Source organism: Canis lupus, chromosome 4, assembly GCF_011100685.1.
Source record: "Canis lupus familiaris isolate Mischka breed German Shepherd chromosome 4, alternate assembly UU_Cfam_GSD_1.0, whole genome shotgun sequence".
NCBI lineage: Eukaryota > Metazoa > Chordata > Mammalia > Carnivora > Canidae > Canis > Canis lupus.
The window spans coordinates 63,427,327-63,450,451 of NC_049225.1; the positions used below are offsets into that span (position 1 = coordinate 63,427,327).

The window sequence follows — 23,125 nt, forward strand, 5'->3', positions numbered from 1 at the left end:
TTTCTCCGGAATTTTCAAAGGAGATCAGAGAGAAGTAGTACAGGTTAGAAAGGAATTCTGGGCCACTTGTTTACTAGATACTTGATAACACAAAACCTGTAAAAGTTGTAAATAATTTGACAATCTGAACCCTCTTATTTACTATGAAAGACATTTCATTGGGGAAATATAGCATTAAATTCTGAATAGAATATTTGGATTTACTTTTGCTGGATATAGATACTTACTTCATCTGAATAAAGATAGAATAACTAAAATTAATAAAGAATTCTCAAACTTTTATCATCATCAGGAGTTTCAAGTTTCTCCCTATTGTTTTTCTTACAAGTATACTTCACAAGTAGATCTGATTCTCATTCCCCCCCCACCCCCAATCATCTCATTCTCTCTAAAAGTTCCCTGAGTATGGATGCTTGAGTCTATATGGTTATAATATTATTTTCAGTAAGAGTTCATGTGAAGAGTTATATGGGCTGTTTATAAAAATCCACTTTCTAGAAAATATATTCAGGTTTGCTTTTCCATGACTGAATGAGAGGGGAGTGTCTATAGAGAATTAAAGGACTACAAAGTTTGGTAATTCTGGGTTGGAAGAGTCAATCTCTTTGGTTTCCTTTTCCTTTTTATTAAGTACCTTTTCAAAAGTGATAATTTCAGTATTACTAGTTCAACTGAGGAATCAATGTATTTAATTTTAATTTTTTTTGCCTACCTTTTTGATTTTGTTTTATGCCCCCTCTCTTACACACACACACACACACACACACACACACACACACACGCCCCATTCAAGAATTTGAGTTGCTTTAGGATTCAGATGTTCATTTCTTTCATCCAATTCTATCATTTTTTGGACAACTCCAACTAGCAATGAGCAAGCCAAATATTTAAAAAATGCAACTAGTAAAGTAAGAAAAAAAAAAACCTTCTACTAATTTTTCCCCACTTTGGACTTCATAACAAATATAGCAGACAGCAGGAATGGTTTAGGGAAATACACACTGAATGTTATAATAACTATAACTATATCTATATCATTATTTCTGTTCCCTTTATTTGGCTGACATTGCTATGCACTGGGCTTCTCTTAGTTTTTACCCTTTCCACAGGAAGTTTTTCTAGTTTATTTTTTAATCTTAATTCTACCTGAACTGACCTCAACCCATCTTAATGGAAACATTCTTTTAGAGAAGAAAAAGAGGCAGCTTAGCTGAAGGCTGGTAGAAATCTCATTGAAATACCACTCATTAAATCTTTATGGTTAAGAAGAGGAAGGAGTGGCCTTACCACACAATAGAACTTTCATATACTGTCATTTTGCTTTCCTCACAAATGCAAATAAATTATCATTGCCATTGTATGTAATAGTTAAGACTGAGTTAGGCAACATATGCATAGCATATTTCAGAAATATTGCCACAGTAGTTAAGCTGCATCAAGTTAACTCATAAAAGTGTATTCTACTTGTTTCAGGCATTTAAAAAATTTAATACTAAGAGTATTCAAAAGTAGAGTATTTCCAGAGGCTTTTCAAATTCACAATGCACAATGCTTGAATAATGGACACTAGATGTTAAAGGATACCTATAATGCTGAATAAATGCTAGCTGGGATGTTTTATGATCAAACACAGAAGCTGCACAATGAAATAGCTATTTTACACTCTAATTAACCCAAGGTTTATACTTGGCAAGCATTTTTAAAAGCTTTGCTTCTGGTTGAACACACTTCTTCTGTTTTAACAATTATTCCAGAAGTCTGACTTATAAGAGTAAGAGGTAGCTGCTACCTCTTAAAGGAAGCATTTATAGAAGTATTGATAAATTTCAAATAATGTAATATAAGGAGAAACTGAAAGTTAAGGTATAAAAGAATTGTACCTAAAAGAGAGATGGGCATTCACAGTCAGTTCACAAGAAGCAGGAAATGTAACATATTTATCTGCTTGCCTGGGTTTCATTGTGTGGTAGATGCAAGGTGACTAACAGCTGTCACAGATCAACAGGATTAGAACTAAAACAGCACTAGATATCAAAAACATACAGATAGTCACTAGGTGAGTGAATAAAATTTTAAATTAATATGTTAGGTTGAAGGACATGAAATTGCCATTTTTATTGGTCAGAAGCAACAGAGTATTGAGAATTTCATGTGATTCAACTTTAGATCTTTCAGAACCAAAATAAAGGCCTTAAAAATAATTCAATCCAAGGTTCTTAGTCTGGGGTTAATATGGGTTGATTTCAAGGAGACTAGGAGTCCTCATCTATTTATACATTCAATTGATAGTTTGAGGGAGCCAAGTACTGTTATAGTAACTGGGGATATAGACATGAAAAGGACCAGTCCCTTGCCCTCATGGATATTACATTTCAGTTTGACACTTAAACATAATACAATTTCATAGCTGAATTTTATGCAAAGCTTTCTGTCTTATGTATCTATATGCATTTTTCGGGAGGGAGAGCTCACTGAACGCATGAAAGTGGTTTATGATCACCAAGAGATTACGAACTAGTAACCTATTACACCCTGCTCACCTGATCAATGGAGAAGCCAAAGCCCAGACACTGAGTGATTTGCTTATTGTAGTGGAGTTCATTCAGTAGTGACTGATTTAGGATCAGCACCCGGGCATCCTGGTGTCTCTCTTAGCCACTATTTCATACTGTAGGGGAACATATAATGTTTGTCCTTCTCCGACTGACTTACTTCACTCAGCATAATACCCTCCATTCTACTACTTGCTATAATGCTTTTCAGCTGATAAGACAATCAACTATTATTATTTTTATAATATCTAAGACTTTATAAAGCATAGTCTTTGGTGTCAGTTCCCCAGGCTCTAAAAAATCACTCCCTCCTTCTTCACCAGATTATTATTTAAATGGCAGCTATTAGGCTTTCACTTAATTCAGGGGAGATGAAAAAGGCAGTAGTGACTAACCACTACAGAGCCTAGAGCATGTACTCGGGAGCTTGGCTGCCTGCGTTCAAATCCAGGCTCTACCACTTACTATGTAGGTGATCTTGGGCCAGTTACACAGATTTTCTGTGTCTCGGTTTCCTACACAGAATGGTGTCAATCAAGTAGCTACTTCATAGAGCTGTTATGAAGATAAATGGCTTAACATACTACCACAGTGTTGAGGTGGACATTACTAAGCTTGTTTTAAAAAACGAGCTAAGACATTTTAAGAGGGGTTGGCCACATTACTATGTGTGGCAGGGCTATTTTTTGAACTCAGAGTCAGTGCTTCTTCAATGTCATTAAAAAAAAAAAAAAAAGATACGACAGGCCCTGGTGTGCCCTCTGTTCTCAGCATGGCCTTCTATAAGTCTTTGTCCTCCTGGAGAGGAATAAGAGAAACTGCCCAGAGTGCCCCCTCTTCATTGGCATTCAGCCAACACTCTGTGGACCCAACAATCACCTTGAGTGCTTAAATCTGTACATCCAGTGATCTCTTTTGCCATCCTATTTGAGACTGCCTCAAGTGCAAAGTTTCCATAAGGTTATAAATTCCTTGAGAGCAGCCTCTGTGTCTTTATTAGTACTAATACATTTTATAAAATGCCAGGCACATAGTAGATTATCAGAGAATCATATATCTATTTCACATGATTTTCTTATACTTTGTTCCTTGTGCTTTTATATGCTGTCTGAATTTTGTATAATAAGCATGTGATAGTTTTTTAATTTAACAAAACATAAGCTATTGTCCCTGTAAAAAACAACATGTAGATTGATTTGTTGGTGACTTGCTATATCTGTCCCTTTGAAAACTGTCCTTTGTCTTTGGCAGGGTGGAGTATGTGCATGTCCTTGTCCAAGAGGTTTGTGGTTGATATTCTCTGGTGGGAACAGGGTTCAGCCCCCTCCTTCTTGCAGGGATAAAGGAGTGACTTCGAAGAGCAGTCAGATCAGGAAGTCCCTGGAGGCCAGCTCTTTTTCCCACAGTCTTTTCCGTAGTCTCTGACTCAGAGTGAAGCTGGCTCTGGTCTCTGGAATCCTCTCTGCTCTCTATACCTAGTGTTCCAGAACTGTTTTCCAAACAAAGAACAGGACATGTTAAGTCTGTGACCTAAGCTTTACTGATATGAAAGAGATGAGTGAAAGGGAAACCAGACCTTCTATGACATTCTGTGAACAAAATAGTTTTTAGAGAAAGCTAGTTCTTGTATGAGAAGACAGAGAGTGAGGATGGGGCAGGGAGTAAATTCCTTGTTATATTTTTCTTATTCCCTTCCCTCTGAAAACTATTGCTACTTGCAGGCAGTGACACTGTTGATGCTAAAAAGACTTCCAAGGATTTCAGAATATATACTTAGATACCAACTTAGAATGCAAGTTATCTATATTGTTGTAGAAAATGGTATGTGTATTTTCTACTACATTGTTCATTTTGTATTTCAAAGAAGAGATACTTTTAGATTTCCTTAGGTCTAATTACCTCAAATGCTTCCATTGAAGTGTTCCTAAATGGGAGAGGAGTAAGAATAAATATCTTCAGAGTGTAGGGAAGCTGGTTTGGGGAGTATCTTCTCAAGAAGCATATAGGAAATTTGAGAATTGTTTTGTATCCTATTATTTTAGAAAATCAGACAAACTTTCATTTTGATCTTCAAAAGATATTCCAGGAAAATGCATCAGGCTTATTATTTGGCTTGAATCACCCTTTATTTGTCAACATGTATCTATGTGCATTTACTTGTTGCTGTTTCAAAAGCATGGTCTTAGATGATGGAGGGTTTTTTGTTTGTTTGCTTTCTAGGATAAACAGGGACAAAAAAACTCGCACAAAGGACTATATGGAGGACTATATATGGAATTGTTCTAGAGTCTAGAGTCTTTAGGTTGTAGGGTCCTAAGTTATTTGACAATGGCATTTTATTTTTAAAGAAGAAATTGCTTTTAGTCACTCTGCTCAGGAGGGGCTATATGCATTGTAAATATATTATGATGTTTTTATGTACTGAATGTCTAACTACTAGTATTTAATATGTAACATTTGCATCATTTTGTAAACTTTCTGACAAATAAGTAGAACTTACAGAATATTCAATGTTTGAATAATCTTCTAAATTCATATGAATTATCATAATATGAACTGATAGGTGAAAGAAACAAGAGTGGTGGGTTTAGTAATTAAAGGGGCAACATCTCCATAAGAACACACTCTAAGACCAGGAAAAGAAAATCCAAAAAAGACCTTGTCACTTTTTCACATTAAGGAGGATTAAGAAAGCCTAGGAAGAAATATAAGGCACATCATGGAGGAAACTTCCACCAATTTAAGGGGCCAAGTTACACGTGCCTATGTTTGATTTTTAGGCATATATTAAAAATACAATTTTTAGGGCAGCCCTGGTGGCTTAGCGGTTTAGTGCCGCCTTCAGCCCAGGGCGTGATCCTAGAGACCTGGAATCGAGTCCCACGTCGGGCTCCCTGCATGGAGCCTGCTTCTCCCTCTGCCTGTGTCTCTGCCTCTCTCTCTCTCTCTGTGTCTCCCATGAATAAATAAATAAAAACCTTAAAAAATACAATTTTTAGACATGTATTAAAAACACAATTTATAGCAGAAAAGTCATGGAATTATTCAGCTACAGTGGACTTCAAGCAAGTTTATCATTATAAACACTATCTCCATATCATAGTTGGACAACTAAGGTAAAGAAAGTTGCCCAGGGATCCCTGGGTGGCGCAGCGGTTTGGCGCCTGCCTTTGGCCCAGGGCGCGATCCTGGAGACTCCGGATCGAATCCCACGTCGGGCTCCCGGTGCATGGAGCCTGCTTCTCCCTCTGCCTATGTCTCTGCCTCTCTCTCTCTCTCTGTGACTATCATAAATAAATAAAGAAAAAAATATTAAAAAAAAAGAAAGTTGCCCAAATTCATGTGACTGACAAGTGGTAAAACAGAGATCATCACTCATGTTTTCTGCATCCCAGTGCAGAATTCTTCAAGTTTATATTCTGTTGCTTTCCCCTGGGTCAAACAGTTTTAGTGTGATTAGTGTCTTCTGGGTGGTGATTCAAGCACTTTGTTTTTAAAAATGGCATTTTTTTTTTTTTTTTTTTTTAGTATGGGCAATTTAAGTAATGGAGACAGGATTGTTACAAACAGCATGCTTATTAATACTTATTAACTATCTTAGGCTTCAATTTGGAGACTAGCACCTTAAATGAATGAGTCATCCAGATCCCAACTTAATGAAAATGATATATTCCTAGGGAATATTCTTTTTTTTTTTTTGGGGGGGGGGGGAATATTCTTATATGGAATTATTTTAGTAATCTAATTTTAAACAGCTGGAACTCATTTGTTAAGCTGTAGTCTATTACACTTTTTGAAAAGAATATGCGTGTTTTTTTTTCCCCAGGAAGACACAGAAATTTCTGAAAAATCTGAATACATCCCTCAAGTTGAACTTTCAGAATGGCTGGGTAGCTTTGTCCTCCACCTGTGTCCAGCTATTAGTATTAAGCTGTGGTAAGCACTTTTTTCAAGACTGAGGGCCTGGCTGCCTTCCGGGGTCCCATTGTTTATGAACTTCCTTTTATTTAATGTTCTATTTCTACAATTACAGATGTTGTTAAATCTGATCAAGAACCCAGGTGTGCTACCTCTTACATACAGGCCCATGTTATCTTAAAGGTCCAGGACCTACAGGCTAGTTGGAACAGAGGAGCAGACAAAGAAGAAACGAATATTTATTGTCTTGACTCCAAAATATGGTGAGAGAACTCTGCAAAATACAGAAGGTTAAAAGATTGCTACAACTCCTTCATTGTGGTTTGTTTTATATACCACTGCATGCTGTACGCAGATGGATTCCTATTTATGAGAAATGAGAAGCAGAGTGTGGCCCACCCTGACTCCTCACTTTGCTCTTATCAGACTGCATCTGACAAATGAAACAACAGGAAGTTTTGCTGGAAGCTGTTGATGGCTGGGGTTAAACAGCAAGCAGTGAGTGGTCTAGAAATGTTATAATACTAAGCACCGATGTTGTTTCTACCACAGTGTTGTAGAAACTGGATATGTATATATTCAGAGCAAACTTCTGGCTTTGGGTTTTTCTTCTACTTCATTTCTGGGAAAGTGTCCCTTGTCTGACATGGTACATTGTGTTCCAGCTCATACTATTCAGGTGCACAACTAAACTTTTCTGAAGAGAGAGGGAATAATGGGGTACAATGTAGTCCTTCCTGTTCCTTTAGTGTATTAGTCAGGGTTCTCCATAGAGACAGAACCAATAGGATATATATAATTAAGTATTTAATACACTTTATAATTATACCACACTTAGAATAATGTTTAATCAAATATGTGGTACAGCATGGACCAGTCAAATTGACAAATAAAATTAACCATTGCAGGGTAGCCCGGGTGGCTCAGCGGTTTAGCGCCGCCTTAGGCCCAGGGTGTGATTCTGGAGACCCGGGATCGAGTTCCATGTCAGGCTCCCTGCATGGAGCCTGCTTCTGCCTCTGCCTGTGTCTCTGCCTCTCTCTCTCTCTCTCTCTTTCTCTCTCTCTGGGTCTCTCATGAATAAATAAATCAAATCTTAAAAAAAAAAAAGAAGATTAACCATTGCACTCAGTCAATTCTTTAAGGGCTTTGTTGTCTATACTTGTACTTTTTTCTTCAGCCTTCCCATTCCATTTCCTGTTGATAAATTACCCCAAATATATACATATATATATATATATATATGTATGTATATGACAGATACTTTGCTCACACTTGTACCCTAAAGAAGCACTAAGTGGAAAACTTATATCTATCTTTTTGTAATATTCTTATTCAGGTATTCATATTATGCAGTTGATGGTGAGCTCCATTGACTTACGTTAAAATTTAAAAGTATTACAGGCTGCATGTTTATGATTATAAGAGACTGCATTCTATCATTCTATCCCTTTTCCTCTCATTTCTATATATTACCAGGCTCTATTCTAGTTTAACTTGTTATCTTATAGTGATTTTGGTCAGGGGCAAGAGGCTTACCCATGCAGGAGAAGAAGCATGTGTCTGTATGGACTAATATACAGGATTAAACTGTTTGGATTTCTCAGTCTGCTATATCTTGTCTCCATCCATGTGCTGCCGTGTCTGGGACCCTCAGAATCCTGACTTATTCTGTGAATGAAAGAGAAAATATTTCAATTGTTTTAATTTCCTATCTTAAAAAGAACTAATAGCTTAATTTTTCTTTGCATTCATCTCTAAATTTCACCCAGTTCATCTGTCTAAATTTAACAGATCTTTTTGCAAGAGAAGATGTGGGAAAAGAAAAATATCAATCATTTCTAAATAAGTTCTCAAACACTTATTAATTGTCCAATGTGACCAAGGTCTTACCATTGAGTATAAAAAAAATGTAGGATGAAGAAGCGGAAAGTTTTTAACCAGAGGGGTTGGAATTATTATTGTTTACTAAAAAATATCCCACTTTGTTCTTATATCTCATTAAAACAAGTAAAACAAGATCAATTGTTATTTTCAGTGGTTACCATATTATCAAAACTCTTGAAGAACACTGCTCAACTAAGTATCAAATGTAAATGTTTTAAAATATTAGGTAGAGGAACTTTATGACAGGAAATGCTTAAAAAAGTAAACCTCTAACATCTCAGATACCTTGATTCCTATGTTAGATTAAGACACATTTTTGTTGTTTAGAGTAAGTGAAACAAATGCTTGAGATATTTTGCTGTGTAGTGTGTATTTGTGTGTGCATGTACATATATATTTTAACTGAACATAGGCATAAACACATTCCTTAGGAAATTAAGCAGTCTACCTGAATGTTTCTAGATAAATTTACTCAAAAGCAGATCCTTTGACTATGTTAATTTCAATCAAATTTCCATCATTCGAATGGGTGTTATTTAAATCTACATATGGTCATTTTTTCCATGCAGATGTCCCTAACTACTTGCTGCTTCTCTCCCAACAACATCTCATCTCAATGCATAGGATCCTCTATTGCACTATTCCATTAGAAGTGGTCAGCAGAGTTAGAAGTCTCTCATGTTCTGTCTCCCTTTCTGATATTTCCCACTCATTTTTTCTCCTTTCCCCTTTATCCCTTTCACTATTTTTATATTCCCCAAATGAATGAGACCATATAATGTTTGTCCTTCTCCGATTGACTTATTTCACTCAGCATAATACCCTCCTCAAAGAGTTAAAAATAGATCTGCCATATGACCCAGCAATTGCACTGCTGGGGATTTACCCCAAAGATACAGATGCAGTGAAACGCCGGGACACCTGCACCCCGATGTTTATAGCAGCAATGTCCACCATAGCCAAACTGTGGAAGGAGCCTCGGTGTCCATCGAAAGATGAATGGATAAAGAAAATGTGGTCTATGTATACAATGGAATATTACTCAGCCATTAGAAACAACAAATACCCACCATTTGCTTTGACGTGGATGGAACTGGAGGGTATTATGCTGAGTGAAATAAGTCAATTGGAGAAGGACAAACATTATATGGTCTCATTCATTTGGGGAATATAAAAAATAGTGAAAGGGAATAAAGGGGAAAGGAGAAAAAGTGAGTGGGAAATATCAGAAAGGGAGACAGAACATGAGAGACTCCTAACTCTGGGAAACAAACTAGGGGTGGTGGAAGGGGAGGTGGGCGGGGGGTGAGGGTGACTGGATGATGGGCACTGAGGGGGCACTTGATGGGATGAGCACTAGGTGTTATTCTATATGTTGGCAAATTGAACACCAATAAAAAATAAATTTATAAAAAAAAAGAAGTGGTCAGCAATGTGTTAAGCATACATATATGTCTGAGATATTCAGGTTACACAGACTTCTGATAAAATTATACTATGTATAGTTTTGTATGCATGAGTGCAAAAGTCCAGATTTCAAATTCAATAGAGACAATATAAAGAGAAATTGGTTTGCCTGGGCATCATAAAACTTGTATTTCGTCTTCTCTAATACTAACTACTAGACTTAGTAGTGGGTCAGTGACTTTTGAAAGTTAGTTTCCCTAGAAAGGAAATTTAGGGCATGTGGAGTCAGAATCAGCAGAAATAAAGAAGTGGTGAGGGAAGAGGAAGAAATTGGACTGCAATGAAGTCTCAGCAAAGGCCTCAGTCAATCCACTGTGGCACCTGAACTGGGATGACTCTGCAGGACAGTTCTGACTTGGGTTAGAGGCAATGAGGTCTTTATACTCCTCTGCAAACCACTTATTGAATGTGTGCTGCTTTTGAGAAGGAGGAATTACATTGAGCAAGTTGGGTCTCTTCCTTTCAGGGCAGTATCTGGAGCAGACTTGGCTTGCAGTGTCAGAAATTGGAGAAACAAGTGTTTCAGTCCTGAAGAACGATCTAGATATTTCATTGTAGTCTACCCCTTGAACTCCTCAGATACATCTGGTTCATATGAATTTTGGGAATACCTCCTTTGAGATTCTGATTGATATCTCCACCATTGCAGTGATCCAACTGAAACCTTTTCCCTTTCTACTATTCATTCTAGATTCCCCTTATCCCTGGCTCTCATCTCTGCTGGTCTTGGTGGATTAACTGGTAACCCAGACTCTCCTTCCTGAAAGGTCTGAACCCAGATCACCATGCTCCTTTCAGGCTATTGCTGATACACTTGTCTATTTATCATCACAATTGCACAAGAGAATACTAAGAGATGACCAGGATGACTGGGTGACAAACACATTCTTTCCCGCCCTCGTTGTGTAACAGCAGCTCTTGTTGATTTGGATAAGATACCCCTGCAGGATGATGACTTATTTCCTTGCCTGCTGTGTCCTGAAACCTGGAGGGTGAGTGACCAGGGGCAGCTGTAGTTTAAATTCTGATGAAGCTTTTTCTATAGATCTTAGGTTAAGGGGACAAGAAGCACAAATTCACCAAACAAATTACTGGGAGTGATAGAGAGGTCACTCCTAAAGTGACTTTAAGTTACTTCTCCTGTGATGGAAATTGCTTGGCATTTCAACTGCCACATCTGCAAAAATGGAAGTCCTTGGTTTGGATGATCAATCTCTTACATTCTTTCCAATGCTGATAATCTGTGATTCTCCATATGATCTAAGATCATTCATGTTTCAGAAACTTTGAACATATGTGCAAGTCAACATCAATAGGATTTAAAAAATAACTATTTGTGGTGAACATACCTTTGAAAATGAAGCCCATTTTGAGGACTTGGATAATTTTGACCTCACAAAAATAATAATAGACTAAGATATGTGCTAATGATATTATTATTTCTATTTATACCTTTTTTCAGGTAAATCCTGAAAGACCAAGGGCTAGCATTGTTAGAATTATCATACTTCTGGGCTTCAACCTGGTTGAATTTCCATATTGTTATTGATATTAATTTTCATTGAAATCTTTGTAAATTAAGTGATATTATTTTCTTAGGTATCAGTCTCTCCATTAATGAAATGAGGCTACAAATATCTACCCACTCCTTCCCAAATAAAAGATTATTTATTTCTCTGATTCATTTCTGAAGTTTTTTTTTTTTTTTTCCTAACATGATATTGCAACTTAGTATTTTGAAGTCCAACATGTCTTAAGTTGCCATTAGAGACTATTACTGGTGCTTAAGCTTTTCAAAGTAGGTAACAGAAACATGAGGTTTACAATGGAACTTGATACATGATTTAAAAACTGAAACTAAAAAAAAACTAAAAAAAAAAAACAACTGAAACTAGAATAAAAATAAAACTAAGAAATACAAAATTTACCCTCTTGTTTGAATAGCATTTGTTAAATTAGTAAATTGCAAATACAACAGGATTGTTATTCACTCCTCCACAGTAGAAAAGGCACCCGCCCTTAACTTAGAACAATGTGACATCTATTTTCATAGTTCCCAGTCCTGTCTGCCATATATATAAGTGAAACAAAGCTGATTATTTTTATACTCTTTTGGTATGAATTCCTTTGATCTTTTGAAGCACAGATTTTACTTTGAAGTTTACAATGTCCAAGCCATCAGTTGCAAAGCACAAAGAAGGCTATTACATGGCATCTTATGAGAAGACATTATTTCCTACCCTGTGTCAGTTGCCATGTTTTTAGCTATGTCTGTGGTCAATTAGCAATGCCTAAGATCCTTTCACTGATATTTGAATATAAATATGAAATAATATAATATAGCAGCATGTTTTAAGACATTTAAAACACATATATTAAATACACATTCATTTACTTACATACATACATACATACAAATACACATACATATTTTTTTCTTCTACTTAGTAATGCTTTCCTGCAATTGCATGTGGCAATGAAGAGAGCTTGAGATGGGATTTTAAGGACCTTAATTATAGTTCAGACTCTACTATCTATTAGTTATGTGACCCTGGACAATTTTCTTAACACCCCAGGGCTCAAATATGCCCTTTCTAAAATAGGGGGTTGATAGTGCTTCTTAATCTCTTTTTGGCTTTGGGCCCCTTTATGAGTGTGATGAAATCTATGGATACTCTCCCCAGAAAACATCAATAACACATATTTGCACTAAATTTTGTATGCTTTTGAAAAAGGTCATTGGCTTCCTGAAGTACATACACATCACGGGCTTGAGGGTAAGAACAACCAGACATAATAGGTTTTGAACTTTATATTTCTAAATGATAAAATGTTTTAAATTACCATAGGATTATGAATAATTCTTAATAAGTTCTTTGTGCTAACTTAGACCTTTCCTTTTAGTTCCTTCAGATGTATTTCAGGTTTGTCTCTTCCTGACACCAAACCTATACCTTGGGCTCCTAATAAGCAATCTTGTGGCTGGAGCTTAGTACAAAGCTTGTCAGAAGATAATCATGTGTGAGTCCAGCACATCTCTGGACCACCAGAAGGAAACAGAGTACTGACCCAAGTCAGTTTGGCTGACTTTATAAAGAAGCCACAAACCTGACTTAATAGTGGCTCATAAAATAGACTTTGAGATTTTACTCAACCGCAAACTTGCTCTGAGATAAGAGTGTGATGTAATTTCTAAAACTGTGTGTATAAGCCCATATATCTTTTAAAGAAGTTGATTTTTCATATCCTCGATGATCAAATTCCAGGGCACAGTACGGGTCATGCCACACTTAGTCCTGTGGGAGGCATGTCATGGGGATCATAATTGGAGTGAAAAAAAATTAAAGGAAGTGGACAACAGGAAGAAGGACCTGGAAACCTGGCTATATGAAGAATAGTCATAAGGACGAGGGATGTTTAACCAGGGAAGAGAAATCCAGGTTGTCGTCAAATATGAGCACAATATGGTAAGTAGAGCCATCTTACTCTGGGTAATTCTGGAGGTCAGAACTAAGCCAGTGGCTAGATTTAATTCAGTGTGGGCAAAGGACTTAGAAGAACAGTTTCTGGGCATATATGAGATGCACTCTTTTGTAAAGGGCTAGAGGGGAGCTGCAAGAAATGAAGCAGAAGTTGCATGACCACCTTTTCAGAGAGATTTTGGAAGGGATCCAGCTTGAGGGTAGAAGGAGGAAGAACAGTAGTTGGTGAGAGAGAGGCCTCACCTCAATGAAACCTAAAAGCAATTTCTTTTGTTTATGAGATTCTATAACTCTAGTTCTTTTTTTTTTTTTTTTTTCAGGGTTCGGGTGGCTTGGGAGAGGTGGTTACTAGAAAGAAAGTATACTCTTTTCTGAATCTATAAAGGACACCATGAGAGAGGCTGCCTGTTTGATCATTGATCCCAGAATGTACAGGTTAGTCTGGCAATTGAGATAAACATGAGGAATAGGAGGCCGTCACTCACTGTAACGATTCACAGATTACCTAGTAAAATACTTGACCTACAGAAATGAAGAAGCTATTGTAAATACATCCTGGCCACATACTAAGATTGCATTAAGTGGAAATAAGCAGATGTGGTAGAAATACTATCATACACACAATGTGTACAGTTGACTCTTGAACAATATCAGTTTGAACTGTGCGGGTCCAATTATATACAATTTTTGTTTAAGAGTTGACAGCAAAAGCCACAAAGCATTTATTTACAGCTGCTCACCCCAGTCTCCACTGGACCGAATTGAAGGTGACTGGCACAGAGGTCATGCTGCTGCTGTCTGGGTACTTGGGGGTGGTCCACCAAGGCTATCAGCAGCCCCTGGGGGCCCTGGAATAGGTCAGAGCTGCAGCCATCCCTTGTGCCCCTTGGATCCAGCATCTAGGACTGGTGTGCAGGAGACTGAGCTGAAGTGGAACAGTGTGCCCTAAGGGCAAGGATGGTGCTGTGCAAGGAGCCCTGTGCCCCTGCACTCTGACATTGTACCCCACCTCCAGTCATCTGCAGGCCTGGAGCCTGCACCAGGTCAGGCCCCTCCCTGTGGCTATGCCCTAGCCCCTAGGCTGCATTCATGTTTAGCTGCAGCTGTGGACTGCCACTGTTTGGTGGTACACCTCCAGCTGCATTGTGCCTCCAAGCCACTGGTATCACCTGGGGGCCTGCCCAGTGGCTATCCCTAGGGCTACACTCCCTGTCTATATGCGGATGTTTTTTCAGTAAGTACAGTATCATAAATGTATTTTCTTTTTCTTATGATTTTCTTAATAACATGATCTTTTCTCATTTCCTTTATTGTAAGAATACAGTATACAATATATATATCATACAAAATAGGTGTTAATTGACTGTGTATATTATCCTAAGGCTTCCAGGCAATAGTAGGCTATTAGTGATTAAGTTTTGAGGGAGTCAAAATTTTATATGGATTTTCAGCTGCATGGGGGTTTGCACCCCCAACACCCATGTTGTTCAAAAGTCAACTGTATTTCATTTAATCTTTACAACAACCTTGCAGGGAAAGCCCTAATAGCATCCTCACCATCATTTCACAGAAAGAAAACACAAGTTTAGATAAGGTAAATAGCACGTAGTCATACAACTGGAATTTGAACTCAACAATCTGAGTTCATAGGCAATGTAGTTGACAATTACACCATACCACTGCCTCAACCAAATATGTTCGTGAAAAAGGTTCACGGTGTTATTTATTCTTTTTCATGAACAATATGTTATACATCCACAGTGGTTTTCAGTATAAGATTATTTATAAGAGTCCTTGAACAGATATGTTATGGAGAATCTTATAGGCAGGCACTTACTTGTCTAGGTGCTGAGGATACAGACACAGAACATCCATGTACCACTTACATTCTAGTGGACAAAAATAGTCAATAACAAAAAAGACATATAACCTGCTAGAAACCAATAAGTATTATAAAGGAAAATAAAATAGAGCAAGAAAGGATAGGAAATGCTGAGTTAGCAGTTTTAGGTTGGGATGCAGGAAAAGCCCCATTGAAAGGTAATATTTGGAAGGTGGCAGGCCTTCCTCTGATCCAGGTGAATTAAAATTCTCCACCAGCTTTGCATGAAAATGTCTGGGGAACCTTGGAGAAACTCCCAGAATAGCACACATTGCTATTTTAACCCATAGTATGTACTTCAATGGTCCTGAAGGTAATGGATTAAGTAAAATGTGAAGATAAAAATAACAAGGGCAGTGTTCAGTCCTGGAATTGTTCATCAGTAATGAAGGCCAAGGTCCTTGGCTGCTGCATCCTCCCAGGTGAACTGTATGGAAGAATAAGCCATCTGCTTCTGGCTTGTGTAGCAGGAGGAAATGAACATTTCAGACCAGTCAGGCAGTGACTCCTAGGGAAACACCAGACATCTCCTGAGTAAATAGTATGCATTCTTGTGAGGTTTGTAGTGAACTCTGCCAACAAGAAAGATCTGACAGGATGTCCAGTGTTTTGCTAACTACCTCTAATAAGTCATTCTTGCTGCTGCATCAAACAGTATGAATTTTGTGGGAACCTTCTAAAGCTTTGAAGGGTCCAATGCCTTTTTTGTTCCCTTTCTTTACATATATGCAACTTTAGGCCAGGAAATTTATTTCTCATCCTTAGGTGTATCTTTTCCTCCAGACTGCTGAAGAAAAGGCATAGGAAACATGGGACATGCTCAGATTGACAAACTCTGCTTTTGTAGCTCAAGCATTATGACTTATTCATATTTGTATCTAACCCAGAGCTGTAATTATAACCATTTCTTGAATCTTGTGAGTAATGAATATCTGTTCCAAGTTAATAAGTATGATCTGTTTCAAGTTGAATAAGCTATTTTAGAAACAATAGACACAAAAAATATATCAAGCCTCTTAGTCCAAACAAGTATAAAATTCAACAACTACAACTTTTATTTAAAAACAAGCAGGCAAAAAATAAATAAATAAAAATAAATAAATAAATAAAAACAAGCGGGCAGGGGCATCTGGCTGGCTCAGCCACTAGAGTGTGTGATTCTTGATCATCTCAGGGATGTGAGTTCAAACCTCACGCTGGGCATAGAGTCCAGTTAAAAAAAAAAAAAAGAAAAAGAAAAAAACAGAGCAAAAAAAGAAAAAAAGGCAGGCAAATCTAATATGTTAGATTATCTTTCATTTATTTTGAAAGAAGAATAAAAATAAATAACCAAATAGCAAGAAATACAGTTTGCTTCTTCAGAAAAAGGCTCATAGGTATAGGAAGTAAACTATTGGTTACCAGAATGCAGAGAGATGAGGGGGGTGGGAGAATGAAAGAGGTAAAGGAGATTAAAAGACATAAACTTTCAGTTATAAGAATAATAAGTCATGATGATATACTGTACAGCACAAGAAATATAGGCAATAATATTATAATAACTTTGTATAGTAACAGATGGTAACTAGACTTATTGTGGAGATTATTTTGTAACACATAAAAATATCAAATCATTATGATATACACCTGAAACTAACAGGATATTGTATGTCAATTATAATTTGATTTTTAAAAAAACGATTACTTCTTGGTGTTTTGATTCTTAATACCTTTTTTCTTCTTTGAAAAAAAAAATCCCTTTACAGAATATGCAAGAAGATTAGTTGAAAATGATGTTTAGGGAGGAAATGAACACTAGCAAACCCAAACCACAAAATGTACCATGGTCTTTTTAAATAAGTGATTTTGTTCAGCTTTCTTTGTAAGCCATTTGCCTTCACATTTTGCAGTTTTTCTTGATGTGCAAAGATGATAAATGTTGATGGGAAAACACAAAATCTCACTTATGTTTTGCTTTTTAGAATGGGAATTTGAGAGTGGAAAGTAAAATTAAATGGCAGAGAATCATCATGTTTTCTGCCCCAATTCCCTTGAAACTTCCTGTAATTTTTTTTGTTTTTCCAAGCACTGAATGAAGACTTAAGTCTGACATTCCAAAGAAGAATGTTACTTGCATAGAAGTCACACTGAAATACGCAGCAAACAATTCTCGGGTGTTGGCATTTTAAGTAGAATCTGGCAGTAATTCACCTATATCTTTGTCAAAATGTCCATGTTGTAAGAAAAAGTGACTTTTAAAAAATGTCATGTTTCCTTTTGCCTGTGAAAGACTGAATATCTTCACCATTACTGCTAATAAAGTTGTTTGTGACATTTCTCCCCTTATATAAATAGTTACTTACTCTTAACCAATCCCAAATGTCTTTTGATTCACTGCAAAATAAAGTTTCTGATGGAAAAACTCAGGAAGAAGGAAGGAAGGAAGGAAGGAAGGAAGGAAGGAAGGAAGGAAGGAAGGAAGGAAGGAAGGAAGGAAGGAAGGAAAGAAGGAAGGAAGGAAGGGAGAGAGGGAGGGAGGGAGGGAGGGAGGGAGGGAAGGAAAGAAGGAAACAAGCAAGCCAGACAGCCTGCCCATGCTGTTAATCACCATGTTATACTCTCTCTCCCATTGTTTTAAATAGGAAATTTATTAGTCAGGAAAACAGAAGTCATTGTGAATTTCAAGCATGAAGGCATTCAAAATAGAAATCAGGTGCTTATAAAGGCAGGAGGAGAAGTTACCTCAGGTTTGCTGCTTTTAGGAAGTCAGGAAATTGAAGAAATTGCAAGAACTTGCTGACAATGATCACAGCTGTCTCTAGCACCAAAAAGGGTGGTTTTCAGGGAAATAGAGGCTTGCTATAATCTCATGTCTGTTGAAGTCCATGGGCCTTATACTCCAGCCTCCAGAGGACCAAAAATATGGCTTCTGCTTCCTTTTTTTCCCCCTCCTAACTTTTTTTCTCCTCCTAAATGTCTAAGATGGAAACTGCTGGCAGGGAGTCTTGGAAATATAGTTCCCAGGTTTCTGGGACTTCTGATTAAGGTATTATACTAAGCAAAATAAGTCACTCAGAGAAAGACGATTATATGATTACACTCATGTGAATTTTAAGAAACAAAACAGAATCATAGGGGAAGGGAGGGAAAATAAGATGAAATCAGAGGGAGGGATCCCTGGGTGGCGCAGCGGTTTAGCGCCTGCCTTTGGCCCAGGGCGCGATCCTGGAGACCCGGGATCGAATCCCACATCGGGCTCCCGGTGCATGGAGCCTGCTTCTCCCTCTGCCTGTGTCTCTGCCTCTCTCTCTCTCTCTCTGAGTGTGACTATCATAAATAAATAAAAATTAAAAAAAAAAAAGGAAATCAGAGGGAGATAAACCGTAAGAGACTCTTAACTATAGGAAAAAAACTGAGGGCTGCTGGAGGGATGGTGGGTAGGGGGATAAGGTAACTGGGTAATGGACATTAAGGAGAGCACTTGAGGTAATGAGCACTGGGTGTTATGTGCAATTGATGAATCACTAAACTCTACCTCTGACACTAATAATACACTATAATTAATTGAATTTAAATTTCAAAAAAATTGAGACTATACAAGGGAGAAAATGCTGAGTTACTAGCAGATAATCTGCCACTAGGAAAAAAAACAGTTTGCTAGATGTGAGAAAATAAGATAGTCCAAGACAAAACCCTAGATAGATAAACTAAAGGCTTTAGACATACTCCAAAATCAAAATGTTAATTATCATAAGCCTCATAGTTTCACCAGAAACTAAACGATGCTAAACCTGAGGACTAAACCTCATGTCCTTTATTTGATAGGGTTCTATAACTGGATATTAAGAGGATGGTATTGCCATTATATCTCTTGTTTTGGAGGAAGGATTTTAAGAATATGTCATGCTATCCCTGTGCCCAACTATGAGCTATTATTATTTTAAGGGAATACATAATTGGGTTTCCTCCCTTCCTTTCTTCCTTCCTTTCTTTGAGATAAAAGGCATGCATAGGAGGGAGAGGTGGAGGGAGAGGGAGAGAATCTTAAGCAGACTCCACGCTGAGTGCAGAACCAGTGGGGCTCCATCTCACGACCCTGAGATCACAACCTGAGCCCAAATCAAAAGACCAGCATTTAACTGATTGAGCCACTCAGACATGCCATCACCTTTTCTTTAATAAAGATTTTATTTATTCATTCATGGGAGGCACAGAAAGAGAGGCAGAGACACAGGCAGAGGGAGGAGAAGCAGGCTACATGCAAGGAGCTCAATGCGGGACTCGATCCCAGGAATCCAGGATCACGCCCGAGCCAAAGGCAGACACTCAATCACTGAGCAACCCAGGCGTCTGTTTTTTTTTTTTTTTTTTTTTTTTAAGGTTTTCCCATTCCACCTTTCTTTAAAAAAGTCATTAGTGGATCAATATGAATCTGTCTAGAGGAAGTTCTGAAGTAGTGAGCTGTAAATCTCAGAATTTACCTCTATCTTAGATGAAACGTCTTGAAACATAACCCTGGGAACTTTCTAAAATTATGAGCTAAAATGCCATTCTGCAACCAGCCACTGGAATGCCATATGGTATGCTATGTATAATTAAATATCATATATAAATGTAAACAATAAAACACCTTTTTGCATAATTTTTTCTTCTTGAATAATAGAAGAACTCCTGTTACAACAGATCAGATGTTTTTCTTGAGCCAGTTTCATAGCTCCTTCTCACTTCCCCTGGTTCTATGTAGCTTGATCCTACTTCTGGGCTAGGCCTAAGGCAAAGATTGAATACAATGCATTTGTAGTTGTGTAAGCTAGCTTGTTCTCTTTTTCCACTTCTCATCTATGCCAAATAGTTAAATACTAATGGACAGGTATAGATTTGAACTTGGACTGAGAGGGGAGAGAAACAAGGGGACAGGACACATATATTTATTCAAACTCCTCTCAAACATCTGTCTTACAGTGACTTCAGAATATGTCCCCCCATTATACTTGGGATCTTGTGCAACCATTTACTCATTTGCCTATGCAAGAAAAATGACATTATCTGTATTTTTTTTTTTTTTATTTATGATAGGCACACAGTGAGAGAGAGAGAGGCAGAGACACAGGCAGAGGGAGAAGCAGGCTCCATGCACCGGGAGCCCGACGTGGGATTTGATCCCGGGTCTCCAGGATCGCGCCCTGGGCCAAAGGCAGGCGCCAAACCGCTGCACCACCCAGGGATCCCTGACATTATCTTTAAATTCTGCCCTCACTCACTATATCTAAAGCAATAATCAATTCTTATCCATTTTACCTCCTAAGCACCCCTCAAGTCTAGTGATCTCCACCTTCCTCTCTCATCACCTTACTCGAGGTCACAATCTTCGTTTAACTGAATTAATGCAACTGCTTGTATTTAGGATTACACAGTTTCCTTTCATCTACAGTGTCCAATGTTTTTCTTTTTATTGTCTTTTATTTTTTCTTTTTTTGTATATTTTTTATTGGAGTTCGATTTGCCAATGTACAGCACAACACCCAGTGCTCATTCCATCAAGTGCCCCCCTCTTTTATTCTTTTTTAGAATGACTTTGCCAGAGTTCACACCAAATCATGTCACTCTAACACCTGTCAATATCTCTAAATGTCCTTAGAGTAAAGTTCAAATATAAACCTGATATAAATTTCATTATAACATGACCCTGCTCACCTGTCAGGCTCACCTCTTAATGTTTCAGGTACACTGTCTTATCTCACACACTCTCACCCTTGCCTAATTCTCCACTTTTCTAGCCTGTCCAATTTATATGCATTTTTTAGTTCTTACTTAGATGTCACATCTTCTGGGCAACCTCCCTCGATTCCCAAAGACTAATTTCCTGTGCCACCAAAGCACCCTGTAACACTTTTCACATCATATAAGTTATTAATAAGCTTCATAGAGAATGTACCTTCTATATTTTCCTTAGCAGCATTCAGTCCACTATCTAGGATATGGTAAGTCCAAAATAATGACACACTGAATAAAGAATAAAAACAAGAAGTGTAAATATAATTCTAGACAATGATTTTATAAATAATGCCCCCTGCTATATAGTATAAGCCCTATGCCTAATTTATCCTTGGTGTTTATCACACTGCTTAACACATAGAAGTGAGTCAGTAAAGAGAGATTTAATGTGTGAACTGACCATTCTTGTATTAGAGATTAAGATAAGGAGTAAGAATAGCTACTTTAAATTTAATCAAGCCATTTTGAGTCCATTTTAGAGGACTTCCCAGGTGTTATAGACTGGTTATTTTGCTATGAGCTTTCTGCTTCTGTTTCTTTTTATATGACTTCAGTTAGATCAAGTTTTCTCAACCTTGGCACTAAAGACACTTATGACTGGATAATTCTTTGTGTGTGTGTATATATATGTGTATGTATGAGGGAGGGATGGGGGTGCTGTAGGATGTTTAGCAGCCTACATGTCAGTAACGTCTCCCATCCTCCCAGCTGTGACAGCCAAAATTATCTACAGATTTAGCCAAATGGCCCCTGGGGGCCAGGGGTAGGGGTGGGGAAAAACCTATTTGAGAACCACAGAGATATTTGTTTGTGTAGGAGGATGTGTTGAGCAATTCCTATTTGTATTAAAGGTGGTTTTTGGTTTAGGATGATAGTTTTAGTTTTTGTTTTAAGATAAAAAAATACCTGTATGCCCTTTCCATCATAAAACAACTGTGTCTTTCTAGTATTTGTCCACTCTCTCCTACTTTATAGTGGCATTAGTAATAAACACTATCTGTACCACTAAAGCTTTACAAACACTCTTAAATGGGCAGTTTGGGGTACTCTTTCTTGGTACTGTGTTGTTCAGGATACATTGTAACAAACAAAAGTCACAGGGATGATTTTGTGACTCAGGAAGAACAACAACAACAAAAATCTCAGTCTAGCACTATTACACATACCTCTGTTCCCACATGTCCCATCTGCTCCTGCCTTTTGCCTCCTGGCTAAACACACCAAAGATTTTAAAGATTCCTCCTCACCCTTATTTAATTGCCAGTAGCTGCTATGCAAAATATTATCTAAAGCTTCTTTGATGGAGTTCAACATGTTGAAAGAATCAAGATTGATTCTTCATCATCTTTGTAATACTAGTTCACTACACATCCAGTCCTGGGATAAGTGCTTCATTGGCTTTATCTCATGTGACCCATACAAAAGCTGAATGAAGACAGTAGCTTTAATTTTCTGGAGGAATTAGGTAGGTCAGGTAGCTTGCTAAATATCACACAGATATAATAAATAACAAACTGCATCTAAAACAGGGATCCACCAACATTTTTTGGTAAAGAACCAGATGGTAAATATTTTGGCATTTGTGGGCCATATTGTCTCTGAATCCAGATTGACTGTTGCAGTGTGAAAATGGCATATAGATTATGTATGTGTTCTAATAAAGCTTTATTAGTATAAATAGGCTATGGGCTTAATTTGGCCTGTGGGCTATCATTTGCTAAACCTAGGTCTAGAATTGAGGTTTATTCCCTCTTATGCTATACTGATATTAAAGATGAAATATATGAAAAAATGTCTTCAAGTTTTTCTGCAGCATTGTTGTCAACTTCAGTATTGCTAGGATATAATATCCCATATAATATATGGGAGAGATGCTCTTGAAACAAAATGATCTTGGTCGCTTGTGTGTGTTAGGCATTATTTTCCCTCTAATCATAAACAATAGACCAACTCACAAGCAAGCTAAGAGCACAGCATGCTAGGAGTTGTTTTAAATCTTTTCCACGTGCATTCTGGTCATAAAATAATGTATTCTCTAATGCAGTGAACCATTGCATCTGTCAACCTATTTTTGGAGAGATCTGACACAACTGCTTACATGCCTTTCAACATTTAATTGTAGTCTAACTACCCAGTCAATGACCTAAGTTAGAACAGAGAACAGAGCAAAGAGAATGATAACT

The 23,125-nt window shown here is 37.5% G+C and overlaps 1 long non-coding RNA gene across 1 annotated transcript in view; it reads left to right on the forward strand.

Moving 5' to 3' along the window:
* Positions 1-6,487, forward strand: part of LOC119871537 — a 53,422-nt gene extending 46,935 nt beyond the window's left edge. The window contains exon 3 of the long non-coding RNA XR_005358479.1: positions 6,379-6,487. This is a non-coding gene — a long non-coding RNA (uncharacterized LOC119871537). The remainder of the gene's footprint in view (positions 1-6,378) is intronic.
* The last annotated feature ends 16,638 nt before the right edge of the window (positions 6,488-23,125 follow it).